The sequence below is a fragment of the Periophthalmus magnuspinnatus genome, chromosome 13 (genome assembly GCF_009829125.3).
Source record: "Periophthalmus magnuspinnatus isolate fPerMag1 chromosome 13, fPerMag1.2.pri, whole genome shotgun sequence".
Taxonomy (NCBI): domain Eukaryota; kingdom Metazoa; phylum Chordata; class Actinopteri; order Gobiiformes; family Gobiidae; genus Periophthalmus; species Periophthalmus magnuspinnatus.
Window position 1 is genome coordinate 26504901 of NC_047138.1, and position 8758 is coordinate 26513658.

Below are 8758 nucleotides of genomic sequence, written 5' to 3' on the forward strand. Positions count from 1 at the left end.
TGTGATTACGCAATACAATATTATTCAAAAGTATAATTCAGAGTTCACACTGAGTTTAATCCTCATATACAGCTGAATATAATACCTCACCCAGACCAGATTAGCTTCCACATGTAAATTTGATCATTGCTTTGGCGGCCCACAGGATGAGAGGGCACAGGAAACCCAATCAGTGTTTTAGATTTCACCCACTCTTTTCCTCCTCCGCTTTCTCTCTCTCTTCTCTCCACCTATATTTTTCTCCCTGGCCCTCTCTCTCTCTTTCCTTCTCATTCTCTCTTTCTATTTCTCCCTCTCCCTCCCTCTATCTGTACACTTTTCTCCCTCTCTCTGTCTATATCTACCTCTCTTTCTCTATATTTTCTCTCTCTCCCTTTATCTCCTTTTCTCTCTGTGGCTCGCCTTCTCTTTCAGTCTCTCTCTGTTTCTCTTGCGCTCTCCCTCTCTTCCTCCCTCTATCCCTGCCTTTTTCTCCATCTAACTGCTTCTCTTTCTCTACCTCAATCTCTCTTTCTCTGTCTCTCTAACCCCTGTCTATTCCTGCCTTTCTCCATCGTTCTCTCGTCTCTATCTCTATTTGTGTGAGTGTCTCTTTTTCTCCCCGTCTATCTCTCTCTCTTTCTCTCCATCCCGTGATGCCAATAATCAGCTTATCACCTGAAAGAGCAGAGGAGAGGTGGGGGGCAGAGGAGTGGAGGTGACAAGGTGCATTACGTAACACAGGCGCCTATACGATTAATTTAAAGGGGAGAGGGGAAAGGGAACATGGGGAAATTTGATATTCAAATGGTATTATCAACAGTTAATCTAGAGCTGTCCCAGCAGAATAATGAACTCAAAGGTTAAAGCAGATTAAATCAAAAATGTTTTCTTTCTAAATCAGGCAGTTGCTATTCCCCTTGTAAATAAAAGCTCAATCATTATAACTCCTCTCTATTGGGGGTATTGTCTTTAGGAGCTATTTGGAGCCCTATTCAAACCCTCTTTACAGTAATCTGTAAGATTCTGCTAAATGCTCTGCCCACAAGCCTACGTTACCCATGCTCCCACAAGACAATTCTCCATAAATATACAAAAGCGTGATGCAATACACTACAACTTCACAAACCTGATACGATGTGCAGTAGTCCTATTAGAGGAATGCACACAGATTGTAATGTGATAGTGCCCTGAGGAGAAAGTGACTTAGCACAGAAACCCCTATTCTTTAAAGGTCCAATATTACGCAAAATTGAGCTTTAAGCCATGTTATAATGTTCCTACTTCCTCAAAAACATACCTGAAGTTGTGTTTTGTTCATTCACACACATTCACATGTTTGAGTAAGCCTTTATTATTATTCTGTCTACATCGCTAAAGCTCAAAATGCTCTGTTTCACCTTGTGACGTTATGAAGCGGTAGTTTTAAACAGCTACCTTTTACCTTTAGTTCAGTAGAGATCAGCAATTCCAGGGCTGAAATCATCCAAATGATTCAAGTGAAGGTGTGTATGGTGTAAGGTATGGAGTTTAAAAACACAGTGGAGCACTTCCTGTATTATCACAGAGTGTTTTCTGTTGGAGAGATGCACTCGGTTCAAATATGTAGAATTTGTGTGGGGTGTGTGCATGAAACAAAACACAACTCCAGGTATGTATTCGATGAGGAAACAACATTATGACACATCAGAAAACAGTGTGATGTGGGCCCTTTAAAGAGAAGAACATTTTGACCTTTTGATGTAAAGAAACTCTATGTAAATGATTGCCCACATTACCCCCATTTATCAGTTGGATCAGGCCGAGCCTAACACATTATTTGGGGTGAGTTGAGCTGCCGTGATGTTATTCAGTGACACACAGCACAGATTCTATTACCAGTATAATGAAGCTGTAGCTATGTACACTGAGACAAGGATATGATGGATGACACTGTCCCTATAGCCACAAGTTATTAGTAATTCATGGTTTTCACTTCCATCTCGTCAATGCAAATCTTCTGTCTTATTTTCTCTTTTTTTTGTAACTCAGACGCGCTCACGTGTGCGGTAGAGTCGTGACTGCTGTTTTTTCGCTGACAAAGACATTGAAAGATTAGAAAAGACCGCGCGAACGCTTCTGATAAGGCGTGAGATGAATTTATACATTAAAATCCTGACTTGGTGCTTAAAATTGAATAGGAGGTGGAGAGATAGAGAGAAGAAAAGAAAAATGTAGCCTTGAATAGTTCATGAGGAAAGCAGAAAAGAGTTTTTAATGAGAGAAAAAATAGCATCAAACAGTGGGAAGCGTGACAGGATGTAAAAGGACGTGATCCATTTTGTGTTATGTTTAATTTAGTCACTTTCGAACTGGAAGTTAATGTGTATGTGACAAAAGCAGTGTCATGGCTGGTGAATTTTAAACAACACAAATATGATCAGATTAGATCACAGAGTATAAGTAGCCTCAGAAGCGTGCGGGGACTTTTATGGGTAGGCAAGCAGACATGGGGTGGATGTCACTTTTTATACAAACTAATAGCAAATTAGTACATTTATTTTATATATTCAATTCATAATGAAACCAGAGAAGCCTAGATCTGCATAGTTTATTAATATTTGTACATATTGGACTGTATTTGACCCCCTGTCTGTATAAACAGGGTTATTTGTTTGTTCACAGATGTGTCCTGCTGCTGCACCTCAATTATGCAGCTGAGCCTCCAGTACTATTGTTATCTATGTAATTATTGTTATGCATAGAAACCACATGAGGGACATATGACAGCTCTATACATGTGAAATGCACTACACAAAATATACATTCATGAAGAGATACTAACATCAGAGCACTGGTCAGACAGGTGCACTGGTCAGACTGGTGCACTGGTCAGACAGGTGCACAATTTAAGACATTTGGAACTGCGGTTACTACAGTCTTCTCATTGACCAGTGGGGTGTACTACAGTGTGACTTCAACCATGCTACAAACAGACGGAAGTGAAGGGGAAACGTGTTTGATTTTATTGGACAACCACTGCTTGCCTTGATTGCCCTGACCGCATGCCACTGGAATGTAGATTATGTTAAAGGTCATATATTACATAAAATTGACTCTTCAGAGCTGTAAGACATGTCATAATGTTGTTTCTTCATCCAAAACATCCCTGCAGTTGCGTTTTGTTTCATTTACACATGCTTGAGTAATCCTTTATTATGAGTTTGTCTACAGCCCCAAAGCTCAAAATGCTCTGTTTCACCTTGTGATGTCATGAAGCAGTAGTTTAAGTTAACCACTACCTTTTATCTTTTATTCAGTAGAGATTGGCAATTCCAGATCTGAAATCATCCAAATGATTCTGGTGAAAGTATATGGAGTTTAAAAACACAGTGGAGCACTTCCTGTATTACCACATGACATCACAAGGTGGAACATTGTTTTTAGTTTGAGAGAAGAACTCAGCCTAAATATTCAGGGGTTGTGTGTTAAAACATGTGTGAGTGAAACAAAGCACAACTCCAGGTATGGTTTTTAGGTGGAAACAACATTATAACATTAGAAAATAGTGTAAGCGTAGCAAAAATAGCCAACAAGAGATGGATTATACATATTCATCTTCATGTTTGAGTCATCTTTATATTCCTGTATTTAAGATGTTATTGCTCCGATCAATCCCCGATTTCAACGCCACTGGTACATGCCCACTGCTCTGTACTTACTTTGTTCTCCAATTTTATTTGCATCCTGTAGCCACCTGTTAACGTAAAGTTAAAAAAAAAAGTAAAAATCTGTTACTCGTTTACTGTTACTCACTTGTTCTGCAGATATCCATAGGAGTTGTCAACAGCATAGTCTGCTGCATGTCTCTTTGTTGTGGTGACAACTTTATGGCAACTTTAGCTGTGACATCAGTGGACTTGTTTCTTTTAAGTTGTGTCAGATCAATATTGTGGTTTAAAATGTGCAAATTATAACATAATGATCCATGGGTGTCAGATTAGAACTATTTTGCAAACACAAGCACAATATCTTCTTCGTACATATGTCTTCTTTAATGCTCAGAGTTTTCCTTGTTTGGTCATGGTTTTTAGGGCAGTAGTGTAGAACAGTGCAGTCCTTCACCCAATGAACCTTTTATATCCCAGTATCCAGCAACAAAGGCATGTGAGAGATTCGGCCTGAAAAATCTCTTCAATGGCAAAAATACAGTTAGACTTTTAAAATGTTTGAGAGCATGCTGCAGATAATTGAGTCTCTGAGAGTTGGTCCCTGTACGTTCACTGTATCATGGCCACTGTTGCTTCTTGGCAGAAAAGCCCTTTATTTTCAATGCATTATTCATTCGGTGCTATGTAGCTGACACTTTGCAAACTCTCTCTGTACAAACGGGAATTCTCATACAGTATGTAGAGTCTCGCAGAAGCAGAAAGACACTCAAGACGTGAAGGAAAACGAAAATGGATATGTGAATCATTGTGAGATTAGGTGGTTTGAAGGTTCTAGGCTGGCAGCACTTTAATTCTGCTGCAAAATCTCTTGGGAAAATGCACCTCTGTCTCTTGTGTTATTGGTCCACATAATGTTAAAGTGCTCAGATAAGACAGCTCAAAATAGAATTGTGTGGTTAAATAAACTAAATAGACTTTTTGAAACTTTCTTCCATGTTTCTTCCTCATCAAAAACATAACTGGAGAGGTGTTAGATGTCATCCATGCAAGTCTGAGTAATCTAGCAATCTCTCCCAGGCCATATTTGAACATCCGCTTATGGTTAGCTGTACAATTCTATCCAAAGCTCAGCCCACCCCCCAACATCACCTAGGCTCCCACATGGCTATTTTCCATAAATATACAAAAGTATGATACAAAACTATAAACTACAACTTCACAAACCTGATGCAATGTGCAGTAGTTTCATTAGCAGGACGCACGATGATTGTGTTGTGATAGCACTCTGAACGCAGGGAGCAAAGAGAAGGGGGGACTCAGAGTGTAAAAAACAAAACTGAAACTAATTAAACAAGTTAATACGTTGTTTTCAAGAAAAATAGCATTGTCAAGACAACAAAAGCCAACATGGTGATCTAAATATGTTATGTAATAGCAATTTATACCCCATAAAATCTGTAATACTTTAAATCAAAGCATGAATATGAAATGGCCAAACAAAGATTCTTTCTTAAATGATTTTTAAGGTGAAATAACAATTATATTTTGATTTCATTTAGACCATTGTATTGTAGTTTAGCCCTGTTGAGACTGCAATCTGGTATAAGGTATTTTGCTAGTACAAAATATCTATATGATTAATATGAGCATTCCCCAGTCATTCGTTTTTGCCTTTCTCCACAGCTCTACCACCTCGTACTATTTTTAGAGCTTGTGTGATTCTGAATGACATTTCTCTTCAAGATAATGGTGCTGTATAATTGTAAGGCTTGTGAGAGCTCACACTGTTCATCACCATAATAATTAATTCTGTAAATGGAAATGAGTACAGATGTGTGCAATCCAAATATAACCAAGGAATACCAGTGTTCAAATACATGGAAACATGTACCTGGAGCAGTAGGCTTCAGTGTGAAATAAGGGAATCTACAATTAGCAATCAAGCATGTGTAGGACGATTAGGGGGAGTATTTTGGTGTTGTTGGAGGGTGCTAATCTTGTGTAATCATTTTTCATATTTAAAACTTGTTCAGTTCAGTTGTCTTTAGTTCTCAAGGTTTGATTGTTTTTTGTTTTTTGTTTTTTGTTTTTGTTTTTTATAAACTAGACTAGATGGGGCGAGATCTTATAACAATCTGTAAACATTATACTAAAATCGTACCATTGTTTCTTGTGGAAATGCATTAAAAAAGATTTGTGAAATAATTACATGGTGGACCCTTTCACAAGAAATTTACATGCTCATCACACCAGATTTGTGAAATTTCAGTGTATTGTTTTTGTTGTTGTTCTGTTTCTGTATATTTATGGATTGCATATTTATGGATTACGCATTGTTGTGCAGGAGCATGAGTGACATAGGTTTGTAGATGGAGCGTTGCACAGAATTGTACTGCTAATTGTAAGGACGGTTCAAACAGAGCCCAGGTGAGATCGCTAAATTACTCAAACATTCATGGATGACATCTAAAACCTCTTCAGGCATGTTTTTGATGAGAGAATAATGTTTGAACATGGTAGAAAGCTCTAAAAGGTAAATTTTGCTTAATACCCCCCTTTAATGAAAATTATTAATGAAAAATAAATTGCAAACAAGCATGTTGAATAAAATGTAAGAGGATGATTCATGTGATTTATTTAGTATGAAGCTTTCCCCACCACCCTTAATACATTTTTATAAATCTCATTTGATATAAGTGGCAATTCTTGACAATGTGTGATCTGATCGTAGACTGTGTAAAGAAGTGAACTAAGAGAGTGTGACGTCACCCATAGTGGCTTCAGTCAAATGAATCTCATCGAGGGTAGCAGTTGAATTTGGTGCTGAATTCCATATTAAGAATTCCAACTGCGAGTATCATGGCAACCAAAGAACCAATCTGAACCAAGGCTGTTGAAGGTAACGTCCCTTCACTCCTGCACTACTGGTTTAGCATGGAGCAGGCGCTTAGCAATGCTGTCAATCAGACCTGTTGCTAATGCTAGTTGGAGTGACCTCGGGAAAATAAGACACCTGATTTGACTGTTATTCATGATCATATCTTGATTTTTATGGACGAGCCTGACTTCAGCAGTTAAGGAGAGAGGGGTGTCAGTTTTTCAAAAGAAAGTGAATTGGAGCCAGAGTCGATGGAGCCAGAAGAGCTACCATGGTTATGATTATAATTGCCTTCAAATGAGTTACAGATTAGTCACATGGCAGACACAATATGAATGAAAGGCATTTGTGGACGATGAGAGAAAGAGGAGAGAACATCGAGACTATTATTTAGCTAATGGCTAACCACCCATCTAATGTTTAATGGATCTTTCACGTTTTCTTAATGAAACTAATTACAAAAGGTCATAGATACATTGTTTTAAGAGACATCCTTTGTACTTTCTGAGTCTTGTATTATTCATTTCAAGTTTTAATTTATGTAACACATGCATTATCCCATCTTACGCGAGTCACTGTGAATGTAAAGAATTGATTGTTCATTAATATTTGCTTTTCCCTTCAGCGTTCAAGTCCATCATTGTCCCCTTGTGGGAACTAAGCAACTGGTCCACCACTGTACCACTAATAGCTATGGTGCCAAGATAGAGAGGAGATTTACACACATTTCTATTGGGAATCGGTTAAAACAAAACAAGGCTGACAGTGCTAAGGGACTGTGAATGTAGCAGTGCATTTATGTGTGTGTGGACGGGTACTTGTCACTTTCTGGGGATTCAAAACTGTACACACACTCACATTATGGGGACCTACCTCACATATGGAGACAAAAACCAGGTCCCCATAATGTAACTTCTTTATTATTAGATCAACAACATGATTTAAAGTTCAGATATGGCTTAAAAAGGTCCTATATTACACAAACTCTACTCTTGTGAGCTTTAAGTCATGTTGTAATGTTGTCAAAAACATACCTGGAGTTGTGTTTTGCTTCATTCACTCATGTTTGAATAATCCTTTATTATTAGACCCCAAAGCCCAAAATGCTCTGTTCCACCTTGTGATATCATGAAGCTGTAGTTTTCAAATTAACAGCTATCTTTTTAATTCCAAGGTTGAAATGCTGTTACTCTTATGCTGCACTGTTACTCTTATGCTGCACTGTTACTCTTATGCTGCACTGTTACTCTTTTGTACATAATAAGAAACAGTGTGTTACATTAGAGTCTATTTTTAGCTTATTTTTAAATTATTTTAAGATATCATCTATTATCTTGTTTTATTGCATGTTACCATTTTCCTGCTGTTCTTGAACTGTGCGGTTCAATACTGGAATTTCCGCACTGTGGGACAAATAAAATCATATCTTATCTTAAATCGTCCAAATGATACTAGTGGATCACACCCTGTATTATTACATGACATCACAAGGTGGAACAGAGTGTTTTTAATTTGAAAGAAGAACACAGCCTAAACATGCAGGGTTTTGTGTTAAACGTGTTGATGAAACAAAACACGAATTCAAGTATGTTTTTGATGAGGAACATAGATCAGAAAATAGAGCAATATGGGCCCTTTAAAGTTAGGTTTTAGGTTAAGTTTAGGGAAGTAATGACTACGGTTAATGTTTAGATCAGTCTCTATGAAATGAATGTAAGTCAATAGAATCCTCAAATTGCATGGACACCGAACATGTGTGAGTGGACCAGTGAAAAGTAGTGGAGGAGGGAGAGGAAAGAGTGGCTAATGGCTCTCCCAATGGGCCATCACTTACCACAAATCACACTATAAGAGGTGAGAAGTCTCAGGAGACCAAGGGCTGTGACAAAACTGCATGAGTGGGTCTTGGATAAGGGTCTGCAATTGTCAATTAGGAAATGGGATTGGATCCCATGTATTCATTGGTTTCAGCATCCTGTTTAATGGTGCCATTTTGAGGACTACTGGCCATTCAAAGGATACATTGTGTTTGGAATTGTTAATCGCTATAGGAACCATGTAGTTTTCATCATTCTAAAACCCTATGAATACATTTTTTGTATAGCTAAGGCCAGTGGTGGAAGAAGTAGTCATTTAGTTAGTTAAGTAAAATACAGATAATGGATTAAAAAAAATACTCAAGTCAAACTAAAAGTATCAAATGAAAAAAATCTACTCACATAAAAGTATTAGTGCTCTTTTAAAAATGTAA